Below are 18,842 nucleotides of genomic sequence, written 5' to 3' on the forward strand. Positions count from 1 at the left end.
TGAGGATAAAATATAAAATAAAAAGTTTAAAAGTTTAATCTAGTCAAATATGTTCATTTTTTCTTTCATTGCTTCGGGGTTTAAAGCTTTGCCCCACCTCAAGTCTTCACGGCCCAAGAAGGCTGCCAGTGCTCTAGCCATCACATCTGTATTACTGGCAGCAGGATGAAGAAATGGACAAGAAGAGCACCCCACCTCCCTTGAAAGAAACTTAAATAGAAATTTCCACATGAGAATTCTACTGACATGTCTTTGGTCATAACTCAGTTCCACAGCCAGAGCTAGCTGCAAGGAGAATACTACCACGGCTGCCTGTGGGATACGCAATCTGCCACACCGATGCGTAGAACCGAGGCCACGCTTGCTTCGTGGCATTCAGTAGACAAGCAGAGACCACATACTGCTGAGGGCAACTGGAACCTGGAAACCCATCTCTTAGGAGAGAAAAGGCCTCTATTTTGTCCCCCACAGGCATTACGCTTAAGACCATAGCCTACTAAGTCACAGAGAGGGCACTCAGGAGGGTCTCAGCTCTGAGGCTGTGGAATGCAAGCACAGCCCAGAGTAGCCACAGGTCCAGGGGTGGCACCTCCGCCTTGGGTCCCTCTCCTGGCGTCTTCCCCGTGGAGGGGCAAAGGTTTGTGGCTGGGTGGGAATAGCTAAGCCTGCTGGCATGCAGGGCTGATGGCTTCTGAACTCTGGGAAGAACCACCAGGCATTTCCAGGCAGGTGGAGGCTTTAGGGGATGATTCATGCCAGTCTGCGGAGTGTGTCTGCGTCAGAGAGAAAAACACAACATTGCAAATACTTTCTCAGTCACTCAGAAGCCCGCTCGTCATTCACCGAAGGCCCAAAGAGAGGCCAGCCACATCTGTCCAGATATTTCTTGCAGGTTTTCTTCTGACAGTTCTGCTCTCGGGTAAGAAAAGCACCAAATGGAAGAGGTAGGTCGAGGGAGGACAGCTGGCCATGAAGAAGAGAGACCTCGAAGGTTCATCTTGGAAGAAGCTGGAAGCCAAAGCCAGCATGCCATGCTCTGGGCGATGTGGATCCCAGCAGGATGGCCTGCAGACACAGGCCCATCCCACCAGGCCCAGGTGGCTGCTCTTTTTTCTTCTTCTTTAGCCCGTGGGTCTGTTTATTGATTTTAGGGAGAGAAAGTGTGAAAGAGAAAAAGAGAGAGAGAAACATCAATGTGAGAGATAAACATCAATCGGTTGCCTCCCAAACATGTCCCAACCTTGGATCAAACCCACAATTTAGGTATTTGCCCTGACTGACTGGGAATCAAACCCACAACCTTTTAGTGTCCGGGCCAACCCTCCAACCAGCTGGGCCACCTGGCCAAGGCCAGCTGGCAGCTCTTCTCTGAGTGCCTCCACCTCGCTGAGCCTTGGCTTCTCCTTTCTAAAGGGAGGTGGCCATCCTGGCCCTGCCTCCTGGCCAGTGTGAGAAGGGTTGCTCTGGACAGTCCTCCGGGCTCTCATAGGTCAGCAAGCTCATGGTCAGCTCTGCCGCGGACCAGTGTGCTCTGCTACACTTCTCTTGTGTGTGTGTGTGTGTGTGTGTGTGTGTGTGTGTGTGTTTAAAATAACTTTAATAAAATTATATAAGCATTACATGTTCACTATTAAAATAATCAGGAAACACAAACAAGAAAAAGGCAATACGAGAGAGAAAAGAGCTTTTACATCTCTGCATATGCTCTTACAGTTTCTAACACCCAAATATATTTTCAATAGGAACTTACTTTATATATGGTTGTGTCCTCTCATTTTTCACTCAAATATATGCCATGAGTTTCTTTCTGTCAACAAGCAAATGTCCACGACGTATTTTATGCTTATATGGTGACATTCTCTCAAAGCCGTACTCAGTTCTGAACATAGGACCAGTATTACTCATTTTTCCTTTGCCTCAGGTCCCCATAGGCCTCGCATAAAACTGTTACTGATCCTGTCTTTATTTAAAATTTTGCTGTTTTGTTCACCATGGGTTGATTTTTATTTGCTAAAATGTTACTTATCTTGATTACAGAATTTCTTGGTACCCCTTATAGTCTTCATCTTGGCAAGTACCTCACTTGCTTTCACCCTCGTCCCAGTCCTGAGTCATGTAAGTAGTTCATACGTTCTGTGTCTAACTGTTAGGATCCTAAGGTTGTTTCCATTTTTTTCCAGTTTATTTGTCTCTGGATTTCCAGCACCGTGCCCAACACCTGGTATGTACTTGATCAATATTTATCAAATAAGTGCAGGAACGAACGAATGAATGAATCGGTGAGATAAAGAAACACTACGATGATCGTTCTTGTGGGCAGTGGGTGTCAGAAGAGAAGGGCAAGAGGCGGGAGCCACATTGTACAGGAAAGCAACTACCCCCTTCTGCCACACAGAGCTCAGGAAAGGGGGCAGCCCAGGCAGGCGGGCAGGGGCAGCTTTCTGGTGGCCTGGGTGTCCTCTCAGTGCACGCACCACACAGGCCCCCCAGAAGATCCCTTTGGAGGTTCCACCACTTCCTAACGGAGCCATCATTACTCTAGCCTGGCCCTGGCCCTGGCCCAGGCAGCTGAAACCAAAACATTGCCACGTCCCCACGGTGGGACTAGGACAGCTCATGCAGGGGCGCACACACCCAGCCCCGAGAGCCTCCCTCACACAGGCTGACTCAGGAGCTACTAGGACACTGGGCTGCAGGCTCATGGGCCGGGGCTTCAGGCCTGGGCCCCAGTGTACAGCTGCCTCTCTCCACGGCAACAGCAACAGGGATTTTCCCAGCCCAGCCAATGTGTGGAATTTTAACATAACAAAGCCGGAATCCAAGAGAGGAAATTCTAAGAACATGAAATAAGTCAGAGGAGCAGAGGGTGGGTGTTTATTTTCCATCCACTGCCTGGTCTCCTCCCTCCCCCTCCAACCTCCACCCCAAAGGGGAGGGTGGGGGGAAGGGGTCCGGATTCAGTTGTCAGCACCACAAATCTAAAGGAAACCCATCTTCCTGTGTTTGCCAAGGAACAATGCTGGAGAAGACATCCAAGGCCTGCACTTTTCCTCTGCACAGAATAATTTAGGTCCAGTGCATTCCTGGGAGGGGGGCCGGACAAGGAATGTCTGGATGTAAACATTCCTGTCCCTTCACTCAGGATCATTTGGGACACACAGGTGGGGACATGTGGGACACCTGGTGGCTTTCTGTGATCAGATCCATACTCCCCACACCAGGTAAGGATCTGACTGTGGACTTGGAGCCATGGTCCCACCTTGCATCCAAGCAGCTAAAACATTTGGTCCCATCTGCTGCCTCAGTGTCTATCTCCCATCACTGTTGTCTCTTCTCCCTTCCTCAGCTCTTATCAGCTTTTATCACTCCTTTCCTGGACGATGGCCCAATTCCAGCCTTCCTGGCCCTGACCCTCCCTGCTTCATTCATTCAGGACCTTACGATAGCCAATCACACCACTTTCATCTCCAGCATGCTCCCCTCCTCAACCAGGGAGGGACAAAACAACAGGAAGTTCCATGACTGTGTCCACCTCCTCCCCCAAGCACCCCCTCAGGGATGTAGAACTGGACAGCTGCCCTTTCAGGGGTAGAAATGGCTCCTTTAAGGGGGAAGATAAAGAGTCCGAGAATCGCCCTAGCTGGTTCTCTCTCATCATTGATGTTTCTCTCTCTCTCCCCCCGCCCCCTTCTTTCCTCTCTGAAACCAATTAAAAAAAATTTATTTTTTTTTTAAAAAGAGTCTGAAAATCAGGCCAAGTGTTGAGACCAGTCAGTGTTTACTGAGCACCTGTTAGGTCCCAGGCGCCATGCCCGATGCTATGGGCCTTACCTCTCAGTCTACACAGTCTCCAAAGCATTATGCCCGGTCCCGAACCTTCCTTCTTACCCTCCTCACAGGCCCACTCCTGTGCCTCCTGCAGAATGGGCTTCCTAATCAACCAAGATCATGGAATCGACTGAGGTGGGCACCGTGATCCCTGCTGTGATGCAGCTGGCCACCTGGCAGGTGTGTGTGTGTGTGGGGGGGGGGGGCAGGGGCGAAAGAGGGCCAAGCCCAGGCTTTGCTTGGGGGCACTCGGACCACATGCTCTGCCCTCAGTCTCCACACACAAGGTTCCCTCAGTGTCCAGAACACTCTTCCCCCATCTTCTGGGCTAACTTCCTAAGTGGCCTTTCAGATCCTTTTGCAGCTTCCCCGGAAAATCCCTCCTAGATCCCCCCCACCCCACCCCACCCCACCCCTACTCAGAGGGGTTCCTCTGAGTCCCCAACACCATGCTTGGGCTTCCTCGCTGTCTCTAGGTGTCTCTAGAAGGTCAGCTCCTCAAGGCCAGGGCATGCCTTGTTCACCTCTGTGCTCCCAGGATTGAGCTCAGGGACTGGCACAGAAGCTCGGCCAGTATTTGTCGAATGAACGGAATGCTTACTCCTGGGTTTTCAGTCACTCCCTGGCTGGTCAGAAAGCACCTAATCCCAAGCTGGATTCCCCCTCTTCCTTTCTCTCCAGGCCTTGCCATCCACGATATGCCCTGAAGGTGGGCGCATCTCAGGGTCTGATCTCCGTGCCCCTTGAAGCTGCTGGTGGAGAGCGTGGATCCTGTCTCCCCTCCCAGCTCTTGGCTGGCCTTCTTGGGGCCTCAGTAGAACTGCTTTTGGTTACCCTCCTTTTCTAAACCACACCTGGTCTCAAGGTGCCCCTGTCCCGGCCCTGGTCCTGAGGCCCCGCTGGCCTGCCTGCTCTCAGGGCCGTGACCTCCACCCAGAGGCTCTGCGGGCTGTGTGTGTGTGTGTGTGTGTGTGTGTGTGACCCAGAGGCTCTGCGGGCTGTGTGTGTGTGTGTGTGTGTGTGTGTGTGTGTGTGTGTGTGTGTGTGTGTGTTGGGGGGGCAGGGGGAGCAGAGGGGACCAGCCCTGGCCGCTGCCCGGCGTTCTCTGACGGGAGGGACCGAACTCGTGCGTTCAGGGCGCGCAGTGAACACCCTGTTCACATTCCTGCGCCGCCGGAATGTGAACAGGGGACGAGCCAAAGGCCACATTCCTCGGGACCCGCGGGAGCTCAGCCTGGGCCCGGCCCGGCCCGCCCTCCAGGAGGCAGGTCTTGAGCCCGGGAGGGCGCCCCCTGGCGGCGCGGGAGGCCAGGCGCCCTCCAACCTCATCCTCCGCCCTCCACCCTCCACCCTCCGCCCTCCGCCCTCCGCCCTCCGCCCTCCGCCCTCCGCCCTCCACCCTCCACCCTCCACTGCGCTCCCACTCGCCTCCTCCCTGGCTCTCCACGCCCTCACCCGGCCCGCCTTTTGGATCCCCAAATCCCCTTGTTCCGTTTCCCGGAAGCTTCCGGGCACTGTATTAGGACTCCTTTTGTTGCTTCCATCTCAGCAACCCCACTCCACTGTTGTCTTTGTTTTTTGTTGTTCGATGCCAATCAAATCAGGTAAAAACCAACTGCCTCCAGACCCCTGACAGTAAAAAATCCCAGCCCCAGAGTGACTCCCTCTACCGGCTTCCCATCAGGTACCGGGGAGCCGACCCTGGCCTTCTCTAGGCTCCTGCACCACTGGGCCTGCTCCCAGGCGGATCCCTCTGCAGGAATCTGCCCCCCTTGAGTGTCATCTCCTCCCCACAGGCACCTTCAGGGTCAGGGACCTGGATGCAGGCCCCTCAGGCCTCGCCCTGCGCCACCTGGGTGACTCCCCCTGCTCCACTGAGGGCTTAGGGGAAGGAAATATGGCCCATCCCTAGTCCCTGTGGCTCTAGGTTGAAAATTGAGAAAATGGGCCAAGTAGGGCTGTTCCTTGGTCCCCACTGGAAAAACCACCATTGCCCCATAGCAAGGATCACAGCTACTGATGGGACTTGAGGCGTCAAGAAAGTTGAAAGCTGCCTGGCCACTGTGGTTTAGTTGGTTGAGTGTCCTCCCATGCACCGAAGAGGTTGCAGGTTCAATTCCCGGTCAGGGCACATGTCCGGGTTTCTGCCTGGTTTCACCTCTCTCTCTCTCTCTCTCTCTCTCTCTCTCTCTCTCTCTCTCTCTCTTCCTTCCTCTCTTTCTAAAAATCAATAAAAACATATTTTTAAAAAAGAAGGAGAAGAAAGAAAGTTGAAAGCCACAGGGCTGAGGTTTTCCATGATGGTGTAGAAACTCCTCATATCGTATGCACACACACAACTAACTGCACCAACGTAAAAAACACCACTGAAGCAAAAAATACTCTTACCCTGTGGACAAACAAAGGGGTTCTATGGAAAATAACCTCACAGGGTGCTCTGACTCAGAATTCCTAACTGGGCAGGTCATGGTGGTAGTCACACCCCAGGCATACAAATTCTTTAGTAAAAGTTTGTATCATTGCTTTAAGCAAGCACTGTCCATTGTGTTTGTGCACCTAGGCTAACACCCTTTGAAATTAAGTCATAACCACCCTTGAGAGAGCACATAATTTTGACTATCCTGTAATCCAATCCCCGCCTTGCTTTCTCCACCCTCAAGTAATCTTCCATTCCTTCCCCCTTTAATCTCAAGTGCATAAAAGAAACTGTAAAGGAAGCAGAAAAGATTCATAAATGCAAAGAATAGACTGATGGTTGCCAGAGGGGAGGGAGGTTGGAGGGCTGGGTGACAAAGGTGCAGGGATTAAGAAATGCAAACTGATAGTCACAAAATATGCCACAGGGATGTAAAGGACAGCCTAGGGAATATAGCCAATAATATGGTAATGACTGCCTGGTGCCAGGTGGGTACTTGAATTATTGGGTGGAATCACTTGGTAAATTTGTATAACTGTCTAACCGCTATGCTGTACACATGAAACTAATATAAAATAATACTGAATGTCAACTATAATTGAAAAATTAAGTTTAAAGACAAAACACTGCAAAATTGCCGTTCTCCGGAGCATTGGAGAAATTGTTCTGCATGCAGCATATGTTGTCAGTTTTGGCTCAAACTCTTATAAAAATTCTCTACAGGTTTGGACATTTCTTATGTTGACAACCCCTAACAGGACTGGGCTGTTCCTGTTTCAGTCACTTCCCACCCTCTAGGGACCTGCATGAGTGGAGTGTGTACTGTTTCCTGGCTGCCCCATGAGGGGACAGGCAGCTTGTCTCCCCAGATACCTGGTCACCAGGAATGTGGGACAGTGCTGGGAAGGCCTGGACTTCCACCCATTTTCTGAGCTTGTTGCCATGTGTCAGTCTTAGTGGGAAAGAAGCTGCAGCCTAACATTGTTTGCATACAGGAATTTGCATGTTTATCAGCCCACAGCAGTTAAGGACTCGCCCTGTGGTTACAGTGACACCTGGGAAGCCAATAACGAAACAAGGCATGCCTGGAACTTGCATTGCTCACCATCAGGAAGGGCTGTGAATGCTGCCAGGAAAGGTGGGAAAGCAGAAGCCAGACTCTCATTGGCCATGTACCCTACGTATGTACGTTCTTGGCTGCAGGAAGAGGTGAGGAGTCGGGAGAGCTGGCTCGGAGGTGGGGTTTGATAGCTGGTTCGCCTTGCTTGCTGGATTTCTCAGCCTCTAGGAGGAAGAAAACACAGCGGTCCCTCCTGCCTGGCAGGGTGCACATCTGGAGGTAGGCCCAGAGTGACAAGGTGGCAAGAGGCCATGCGGCCCTGGTTTGAGGTTGCAGCCCTAACGCCAGGTTTGCTTCCTCCCCGTGACACAGAAAATGGACATTCTAGATGTTTCTCACCGCCCTGACATTGCTCAAATGGCTGCCAGGGCTCTGCCTCAGCGGGGTACCAGGGCGCTTGAGGTGATAATGACTTAAGTTAGACACAAGAGAAGCCCCAGTGATGAGCCTGTCCATTTTCCAAACGTTTACTGAACCCAGGCCCTACCTCCAAGAGACTTCCTGTCCAGGGAGGCAGACACCCAACCGGGGCCATATAAGGCAGAGTGATTAAGTGACAAGATAGAGGCAGGCCCAGAGACCGTGGGAGCACTGGGGAGTGGTGCCTGCCCAGCCTGGGACAGCGTGGGGGCACAATGGCTCCTGTGGAAGGGGCTGTTCTCCAGCGAAGCCCTGAGAGAGTTGTGACTGACCGAGGGGTGGGGGGCAGGAGACGGAGCTCTGATTCCTGCCTGCGCTCTTTAGTGTCTGAGGCCAACATGCCATTGTGCTGATCTTTTGCTACAGGATCTCTGTGGATTTTGCTGGTCATGTGGCTGGAGGGGCTAGCCTTTAAGTTGTGAGTTGTAAAGTCATTCTCTGAAGATGAGTGGGATTCTAATTCCTACTGGGCCCAGGTGGGATCTGGTTTCAGGGATGAATTTGCCCCAGAAATTCACCTCCTTCCCCTGGAGTTACTTCAGGCCAGGATCCTCTTCATTGATGTGTGGAGCCTCATCTCACTCACAATCTTGAGTGTCCAGTTGTGTGCAGGAGGACTGGGCAGGGAGGGTCAGGTCCCACCTGCTGCTAACACTCTCACACACTTAGGTGAATGGCTGCCCTTTCCCCCCAACCCCCCACTGAGCCCCTCAGTCCACCCTTGTGCTTCAAATCAATAGAAGGCCGCCAGGCCTTACTTTTCCCATGTTAAAAAAAATAAATTGAGGTAAGAAACTCTTTAAAAAAACAACTATAGTTTTTAAAAGTATCATTATACAAAGTAATGTTTCTTAAAATTCTGAGTGTGCTTCAGAATGACCAGTTGGTAGGAGAAAGGTTTGTTTAAAATGCATTTTCCTTGGCCCACTCACAGATTCTGAGTCAGGAGGTTGCAAATGGGGCCCAGGAATCTGCATGTTTAAAGTTATTCTACGGACTCCGGATACCCTTGGTCTTTGGAAGGCACTTTGGCAAGAAGTGACACAAAGGAGGACCTTACGTCTGTTCTCAGTAAGTCCACTTAAATGACCTCTGCCTCTGTCAAGCTTTGGACAAATCCCATGAGATTTTTAAATCTTTTGCACCTAAAAGGAAACACAGGGAAGGGGACTGAGGGCGGCCCTGCCTGTGCAGGATGGGAAAATGTGCAGTAAACCAGGGTGGACCCCCAGGAGTCCACAAAGTAGACACACTTCAGTGAGCAGGGTAGAAGGCTACACAACAGAAGGCTGCCTCCTCCTCCTCCTCCTCCTCCTCCTCCTCCTCCTCCTCCTCTCCTCCTCCTCCTCTTCCTCCTCTTTGACAGGAATCAGACACTCATGAAGCAGACCAAAACCAAACAAAATCACCCAATTTCAAAATTTGGTTCAGGTTTGAAAATCTGAACCAAATCCCAAAGGATCCAAGTGCCAATGTCTGGCACTAACACAGCATCAGCTACAATCTTCACAAACCCAACGCGTAGGCCCTTGGCCCACAGCCAACGCGAGAAATGTCAGGACAGGGACGCTGGACTGTTGTCGGCCACACCCCCCAGCGATTTCCAAGTTCTTTCGATCGACACCTCAGCCTGCAAACAGGTCTTTGCCGGCACCCCTGACATACCACGGAGTCGAACTGTCTCACTCACTACTACTGCTGATGTCAAGGCACGGCTATTTTTTAAAAAAATATTTTATTGATTTTTTACAGAGAGGAAGGGAGAGGGATAGTGAGTTAGAAACATCGATCAGCTGCCCCTTGCACGCCCCCCACTAGGGATGTGCCCACAGCCAAGGTACATGCCCTTGACCGGAATCGAACCTGGGACCCTTGAGTCCGCAGGCCTACGCTCTATCCACTGAGCCAAACCAGTCGGGACAAGGCACAGCTATTTTTGATATTATAGTATAAGGCCCATCCTCAATGATAATAGATATAATTTTAAATAGTTCTGACAGGTCTGAGTTTGGGAGTCTGATGTCAGATCTGTTTTTATGTCAGAATGCAGCTAAGTGTTCACACAGGAGTGGAAGCAACAGCCCAGCCATTTATTTTCTCTGGTTCAAAAGTGCAGGAACTCTAGGTGTTACCTTCAAACTTTGGTTTCTTCTAAGGAACCCTTAAAAGCTACCTGTCCATGCTGTGCGGATTACTTTGGCTAAACTATGTAATAGACTGTGTAAGTCCAGTCCACAAGGGCACGTCACTGCTGAGTGGGCAAGGCTCCCCATTCCCCTCTTAGGACGCCACGCACGCTTGCTGACACAGGGCTGTCGGGCATACAACCCACATGGGAGAGCCAGCACCAATCTGGATATCAAATATTCATGAAGCCACATTCGCATTTTTAGATTAAAAATATAAATACATAAATAAAAGCATGGTGTTTTCTTCCTGTACCTCCAACAGACCATCTTGCACACCCCAATTTGGAGACCACTGACCTAACCGGAACCTCCACCCCAGGGGCCCACATCTCTGAAAGCCAGCCTTCCTCTCTCAGGAAGGGGACCCAGCAGTTAGCCAGGCCCCTGAAAACCAGGCAGGCAGTCCCCTACAACAGGATCAATGCTGACAGCGCAGAAAAATCATGGCCCAGTGCAGATTGCTACTGTGGCATCTGCAATTGCCAAGCTCCCCCATACCCCGTCTTGTCAGGTTGGAGGGCACGCAGACTGAAGACTGTGCTGAGGACCTTGGGAAGATGGGGAGGCCCCATAGGGTTGGAGGACTCCCTTAGGGTCTCTGGTTCAAGCCGGGACTGCATTCTTAGAGGGCAGCCAGATTCCTGGGTTGAGCATGGGGAAGCAGCGGCCCCTGGTGGCTCAGACACGTCCTGCCTCAGAACCTCAGCATCCCTTCTGCTTTCAGGGTTTCTGCTTTCTTGCTAGGTTGAAAAATAATAGTGCTACAGTGTTAGAACTCTCCTGCAAAGTCCGGTATAGCTTTTCAGCTTGAGGGTGGGCTGCAGTGGGAGAGAAGGACTGGGAACCACCCACCATGAAAAATAAAGCTTCGGTGGAGACATTGTGAGGTCAGACGACAGACTCCTAAAGTTCCAGTCCCGGATTGCCGTGGACTGTTCTCCCCTTTCCAGGCCCCAGCCTTTTCCTGCCTCTCGTCTCTTCCTGACACCCTGGTCCTGCCTTTCCTGGCTCTGTCCTCAAAACTCAAGAAGGAGAGAAACAAAGGAAGGGGCCAATCCGTGGAAAAGGACTCTTCCAAATTCAAGTCCTTTAAAATTCCTTTGGGAGCGTTTAGAAGGCCTTCGTTAAAGGTACATATCAATCTAAGTAATAACAACAACAATAATAATCTCCAGGAAAATCATAATGAACATTTTTTTATTGATTGATTTTAGAAAGAGAGGAAGGGGGAGATAGAGAAAGAAACAACAATTTGTTGTCCTACTTACTTTTTCATTCATTGGTTGATTCTGGTATGTGCCCTGACCAGGGATAGAACCCACAACCTTGGCATATCAGTATGATGCTCTAACCAACTGTGCTCCCTGGCCAGGGCTCATCATGAACTTTTTGACTCAGCCATGAACTACACTCACATATTAACCCCCCACCCCCAAATAACTAATAATTTAACGGGAAATTGGGACATAACTGCGACAGTAGGATGGAGAGAAGGGCAGTGGGGGCATGGAGGTAGTATTAGTGCTAAATCTTCATCTCCCATAAAAGGAAGTCAAAGATAATGCCTAGTATTAAGAAATACAGAAATTCGCAGCAAAAAAAAAAAAAAAAAAAAAAAAGCTAAAAAGTTTAATAATGGGTATCAGGAGTAAGACATTGCAGAACAGTGCTCTGTAAACCGTATAAACCATACTTTATTCACAATGTCACTCTCATGCACTACTTTGATTTTTTAAAAAACCACAGTCATCTGAAAGTGTTGTAAAAGCAAGAGAAATGTCAGAGGCAGTGTTGAGAAACATTTCCTTTAAGGCAGAAGGAAAAGACCACCAGATGGAAGATGTGAGATAAAAACAAAATGACACGAGGACAAATCCAGATGTCTGGATGCAGGGGAACAGCAGAGGCGAGGGGAGAGGGAACCATTGAGGAAGTGACCGGAGGACATTTTCCTGAGGCAAAGAAAGACACGGGTCATTGGGGAAAGATCCCTTGAGGCCAAGAACAGGAAAAAGAAATCCAGATGGCCAATAAACAGAAGAAACAATGCCAAGCCATACATCCAGCTGAAGAAATACACATGAAAACACCAATATTTTCATCTAGATGGGCAATACTTAGAAAGCTTGAACCTTTATTATCTGTATAATCTTTTAAAACAGATTTGCTTTTCATAGATAGTATTCACTATATGCTGGTATAAACATTTTTTTCCCTGGGTGGATGGATAACCAATGAGCCAATGTAGATGGGTAGAGGGACCGACTGTAGGTGAGGACGAAGAAGAGTGATACTTTTCATGTTTCACCCTTTGCGTGATATTGTATAATTTTATGCTTTAAAAATGTTAATTGGAATAAAATGTTAATTGGGTGGTGACGTTATTGCCATCTTTGTTTTCCTCATAATACATTTTGGTATTAAATCAAATAAATGGTCCTGACCGGTTTGGCTCAGTGGCTAGAGCGTTGGCCTGCGGACTGAAGGGTCCCAGGTTTGATTCTGGTCAAGGGCATGTACCTTGGTTGCACACACATCCCCAGTAGGGAGTGTGCAGGAGACAGCTGATCGATGTTTCTCTCTCATCGATGTTTCTAACTCTCTATCCCTCTTCCTCTCCCTTCCTCTCTATAAAAAATCAATAAAAATATATTTTTTTAAAAAATAAATGTTTGGTTTTGGTTTTGTGTTATATTAAGGAACCCACTGAGGGCCAATGAGAATGAGTAAAGAAATACCACATTTAAATGCACTTGGGTAAAATTTCAGAATTTAAAGCATAAAGGGAAAATCGTGTAAGTTTACCAAAAGAAAAAGCAGGTTACATATGAAAAATGAGATTCAGCCTAACATCAGATTTTGCAGGAAATTCATTTGAATCTGTAATTCTATCACCAGCCCAATTACCACTCAAAGTGAAGGCAAAATAAAGACATTTTCTGAAATCCAGGGAGTCAGAAAATACACCAATCAAGCACTGCATATGGAGAAATCACTCAAGGAGATGTCTTGCCAAAGTCATTCAACAAAGAACAAGAGAGATTTTTTTAAAAATGGAAGCTGAGTGTAAAAATAAATATAAACATAGAAAAAAAAATGAATGATACTAGTTTAGACTTTTATGTCTGGAATATGTATTGTCCTTTGACCTACAGATGTTTAGTAAGCAATATAAAGTTATTTTCTTCTTTTATACTACTTGATTCTGCAGCAAATAATATTTACACAAACATGGTAATTATATGTTATAATGATGTTATTTATGTGCGGTTTACTATCTTAGACTCAATCTGCAGACAAAACATGTAATAAACAGAACAGAATGTAAGTAGTTTAAACCTTGACAAAGTAAACGGGAAAACAAAAGTGCTAAAGGCCAGGGAGCTAGAGCCTCTCAATTCTTTTAGCTACAATTAGTATATGAAAAGCCACGCCCGGTGCCCCTCTCCTCAGAGAGAGCAGCAGAGGAACCAGGGGGCCTGGGTGTATGGGGACTCCCCTGCCCCAACTTTAGTGGGTACAGTAAGAGCCCTCATATACCCGACAACCAGAGGGCATCTTGGGGAGAGGGAGTGAGAGGGACAGAGCTGAGAAAGACAGTGAGTTTTCAAGTGTGGGAAACCAGCCACACGAGGGAGTTCATCACCAAATGGACGGAATCCTTTGACTGAAAGGAGACCTGCACAATGTACAAAGACCAGTCTATTGTTAAAAGGCAAGCCCAGGCTTCCCCGCTGCACACCACGGTGAGACTGCCAGGGAAGATCCTAATCTTTGCAAGCCTGGATGTGGTGTGCACATTTGCAAGCCTGCTACCCTGGATCCAGGGCACTTTCTGTCTGAAATACCCTCCTTCCTGCTTTCTCTTCCTTCCCTCCATCCTGTAACCCTTGGACACCTGGCTACCTTCTCACCTTTCCACACAGCTCAAGTATCTCCTCCCCTAGGAAACCTTCCCTGGATATCTGGGTAAGGGAGGGCCTTACTGCACCCACTGAAGTTGCCGGGGGAGGGGGGTGGCTTATACATCCAGGCCCCCTGGTTCCTCTGCTGCTCTCATCGCAATCTACACCCACCTAATTTCAGGGCAGCACTTTGAGTGACGGCAAGCATAGGTCCACAGGCCAGGAGCCGAGGCCTTCCTGATACTCACTCTCGTTGAGCCTGTATCTCCATATGGAAAATAGGGGTAATAATAACAGATTCACCGACCTTACAGGATTTTAAAAATTAGTTTATGATCCGGTTGGCAAGGCTTAGTGGTTGAGCATCCACCTATGAACCAGGAGATCACATTTCGATTCCCAATCAGGGCACATGACCGGGTTGCTGGCTCCATCCCCAGTGTGGGGCGTGCAGGAGGCAGCCAATCAATGATTCTCTCTTGTCACTGATGTTTCTATCTCTCTCCCCCTCTCCCTTCCTCTCTGAAGTCAATAAAGATACATATATATTTTTTTAAAGTTTCCTTTTCTTTCTTTCTTTTTAATATATATTTTATTGATTTTTTACAGAGAGGAGGGGGAGAGGGATAGAGAGTTAGAAATATCTATGAGAGAGAAACATTGATCAGCTGCCTCTTGCACACCCCTCACTGGGGATGTGCCCGCAAACAAGGTACATGCCCTTGACCAGAATCGAACCTGGGACCCTTGAGTCCGCAGGCCGATGCTCTATCCGCTGAGCCAAACCGGTAGGGCAAGATACATATTTTTTAAAAAACAACAATGAATGATGGTTTTTAAAAAATTAGTTTCTGAATGGGTACTGCATACACCTTGTACCATTCAAAGGCCTGTAAGGGCAGAGAGTGGGAAGTCACTCTCCTCCCCAGGTCTCTCCTCCAGGGTCTCAGGTCTTCTCCAAAGACAATCCCAGCACCAGTTTCTTTAGATTCCCTCCTAGAGACGCCGTGTGTTTTAGAGCAGCCATATTGCACGTCATCACCTAGGCAGCATTTCAGGGGGGAATGCATAGCCTGAATCTGACTGTGAGGAACCATCGGACAAACTTAAACTGAGGGACCTTCTATTTTTTAAAAAGTGTGGGTTACAAAGCGTCAATACCACAGAACACAGTGACAGGCTGCGGATGTGTTTGTTCCAGAGTGAAGGAGAATGGTAGATTAGGTAAAAGCACTGTATACATGTTAAATGCACCAAGGTGGATAAGTGTACTGTGGTTATGAAAGAGAATCCCTTTTAAAGGAAACACACACTGACATATTTAGGGGTAAAGGATCACGATGTATATAACCTACCCTCATATTCAGGAACAACAAGTGTGTTTGTGTGTGTGTACATGGGAGGGAGGGTGGCCGCATAATTGATAAAGCAAAGGGGGTGAAATCTGGGTAAACCGTTGATGAATATTCATGTACTATTTTTATTTTTGCAGTTTATGTCTAAGGTTGAGACGATTTCCCCTGTAAAGTTGATGTTCATATTCACAGTTTCATATTTGCACATTTGTCTACTGCTAACGTTTATTTGTCAGCCCCAAATGAATCCTCGGGGCATTTTCTTAGGCGTAAGCAAACTCGTGCAGAGCAACGAAAAACGCGAGCCCCCCAGCCGAGGTCAAATGAGGCCATGCTCTGCCTTCCCCGTTCAGCTCTGGTCCTGTAAGTAAGTGTCCTGTTTGCAGTCTGTCTAGTGCCACGTTCTTCACATTTTTGTACTTTATGTTGATTTCGCTGTTTGGAATGGCCTCCAATCATAGTGCTAAAGTGCTGTCTAGTGTTCCTAAGAACACGGGAAAGCTTTGATGTGCCTTCCGAGAAAATACATGAGTTAGGCGAGCTTTGTTCAGGCATGAGTTACGTGCTGCTGGCTCATGAATTCAGTGTTAATGAATCAACCTTATATGTGAAGAAAGATGTCTTTGAAGAAAACACACATAAAATAAGGTTATGGATGCACTGATTGGCTGGTGAAAATACTGTGACCAGAACCTCATGGAAGCCCAACCCTGCATTTCTTCTGGGAGCCATAGTTCAGTATCTGCTAATTCAGTGTTCCTGGCAACTTCATAGAACACAACTACCCTGAATAACACCAAACAACTGTGTGTGTGTGTGTGTGTGTGTGTGTGTGTGTTTCTGCACAAATGATAGAATACAATACCCACTGTCTGTACCTTATATGTTTTTTTTAAATAATTTTAGAAATCACGCTATTAGTTTATATTTATTCTTTTGAACAGATGCCTGGAGTTCCCTGTGTGGATATATGCTAATGGATCCAATTAGTCCTTTAATGACACACATTTGGATTTTATCTTCTCAAAATGCAAATCTGATCAAGTTGCAGTCCTGCTTAATTTAAAGCACTTCCATGGCATCTTCTGGCTCTTGGGGTGAAAAAGTCCTTCTGCGTGACCTGCCAGACGCTCTCACAGCCTCCTGCCTCTGCATTTCTCCCCTCCAGTCTTCTTTCAGGCCCTGGTGTTACCCACACTCCCCCTCACCACAGAGCATCTGCACAAGCCTTCCTCGTGGGACACTTTCCCCATCTCTCGCCCTTGACCTGGTTAACTACTCTTTTCCTTAAAACCTCAGCTTCACAGTTTAGTCTTGGTCCTCCCATCTATCCCTGGGCCTGGAACAGAACTTGGCATCTAGAAGATGCTCAATGTAATTTTATTGAACAATTGAAGGAATGAGGCAGGAGGCAGGCGAGGAGGCACGCCAGCTGGTAAGGATTATGTGGGTCTCTTCTGACCAAACACGTGGTCTTAAACTCTTAGTGGAATAAAAACGGTACAGCTGCCTTGTCTTCTCCTCTCGGCCTCTCAGTTCATCAGCACTGAAGTGCTTTCTGCTGAACTAGACAAGTGATGATGATGGGAAATCAGTGAGTCCTGCACGATGACCCTGAGGAGGTTGCCATATCTTTCTGTGCCAGGTCCTGGTCCATGAAAAGAGTGATAATATCTGGATCTGGCTTATTGTGAGTCACGCACCAGGCACTTAGACACGCTTCGGGGGCTCTTTTCCCTCTCTCCATCGCCAACAATCTGTTAGATGTTGACCCTGTCCTCTGAGGACATCCTCAGTATACTGGCTCCGAACAAAAGATTTGAAAAGAAAGATCCAGTTACAGGTCACCATTCCCCCAACCATTCTCCAGCCAAGAGATGTCTGGTAGCTACAGGGGAAGGAACCAAAAAGGAGGTGCCATAGCGAAGTGTTTTGCCATCTCTCCAGAGGCTGACCCCTGGCCCCTGAGCAGGGAGGGCGGAGCTCCTTCAGAGCTGTCACCTGGCCTTCGCCCCTTTCTACCCTTGAGTGACTCAATCTATTCTCATGGGTTCTCTAAAACTACATGAAAATTGTGGTAAAACGCATAGCCCACCCACATACCAAAAGGCCCCCAGCCACATCCTCCCAGTGACCATCACCCCCTTTTCCTCTGTTTTTGGTGCAAAATGAACCAAACTAGCTCACATAAAAGGAGAGGGAGAGGGAGGTGGAAGGAGAGAGAGAGAGCGATTACACAGGAGACATCATATACCCAGAATCCAACCTGCTATTTCTCACCACCTACCATCCACCTCCCTGGTCTGATCCACCCTCATCCCTCACCCGGTTTATGGCCACACCCCTAACTGACCTTCCTGCCTTCACCTTGATGCTCTAAATCTTTCTCCATATATAGATAAAATACAGGATACTCAGTTAAATTTGCATTTCAGATGAAAGACAAATAAATTTTTAGAATAAATATGTCATAAATACATGGGATGTACTTCTACTAAAATATTCATTCCTATAAAATGCAAATTTAACTGGACATAGTGAAGTTTTAATTACTAAATCTGGCAACCCTATCCATGTGGCAACCAGAGTCATTCTTTTAAAATGTAAAGTAGCTCATGACATCCCTTTGCTCAAAATCCACCAAGAGCTTCCTATCGCTGAGCAAAGTCCTTACCATGATCTGCCTTCCTCAGTACTTCCTGGATCTCGTCCCCACCACTCTCTTCTCCACCTCTCGATCCAGCCATACACGTGGCTTCCTTGTTGTTCCTTGCACTTCCCCCAGAGAGCTGCATTGCTAGCTCCTGCTTTAGGTTTTTGCTCAGATATAACTTTCTCAGTGGGGCCTCTCTGACCACCCTTTAAAAACTGGAGCCACCCTACCTTCTATCACCTCTCCCTGCTTTTTCTCCATCACGTGTGTCATCTCCTAACATACCACCTTACACATAGTTATTGGTTTGCTCTCTGTCTCCCCACGAAAATGTAGGATCCATGAGGACAGGTACTACATTTTGTTCAAGCTGAATATCCACACCAGAACCCCGTTTGGTACATAGTAGACACTCAATAAATATTTGTTGAACTCATGATGAAACCCATAATTTATGGTTAGACACTTAGATTGTTTCTAATTTTTCAATATTGTAAATGTAATTAGCCCTTCCCGGTTTCATCGTGTTTATAGTTGGGGCCACACTGTCATTGATACTACTGTATTGTCAGAGCTGAGTCACCACCCATTCATGCAGTGCCTCAGCTCCTATCCCCACCCACCCAGATCAGCCCCAACTATTTCCCAGAGTCCTCAGGTGGGTGATGACCACTAAAATTCCTTTACTCATTCAGAAATATGCACTGAGTGCTTGTTGTATGCGAGATGCTATGTCTGACATACATCTGAGGATCCAGCAGAAAATGAGACAGATGTAGTCCCCACCCTCACATACTCCGTTTATGCTGTTCTTCTCCGCCCATAGCACGTCTGCTCCCAGGAACGCTGTGGAACGCTGCTGAGAACTCTGTGCCCCGACAGTCTGCTGCTGGTCTGTGGTAGAGGGAGAGGGGAGAAGATGCTCCTATCGTTGCTCTGCATGGCACTCAACCATT

The 18,842-nt window shown here is 48.1% G+C and overlaps 1 long non-coding RNA gene across 2 annotated transcripts; it reads left to right on the forward strand.

Annotated features, from left to right (window-relative positions):
• Positions 1 to 835: 835 nt before the first annotated feature.
• Positions 836 to 12,531, forward strand: LOC118668158. Of its 2 annotated transcripts, none has more exons than XR_004971552.1 (6): positions 836 to 1,097; positions 2,038 to 3,221; positions 3,900 to 4,008; positions 7,294 to 7,453; positions 8,719 to 11,103; positions 11,720 to 12,531. It is a non-coding gene; the product is annotated as an uncharacterized LOC118668158 (long non-coding RNA). The 2 variants fall into 2 exon arrangements; XR_004971551.1 differs by having other exon boundaries at positions 8,719 to 8,855.
• The last annotated feature ends 6,311 nt before the right edge of the window (positions 12,532 to 18,842 follow it).

This window comes from Myotis myotis, unplaced genomic scaffold (genome assembly GCF_014108235.1).
Source record: "Myotis myotis isolate mMyoMyo1 unplaced genomic scaffold, mMyoMyo1.p scaffold_m19_p_13, whole genome shotgun sequence".
Lineage (NCBI taxonomy): Eukaryota > Metazoa > Chordata > Mammalia > Chiroptera > Vespertilionidae > Myotis > Myotis myotis.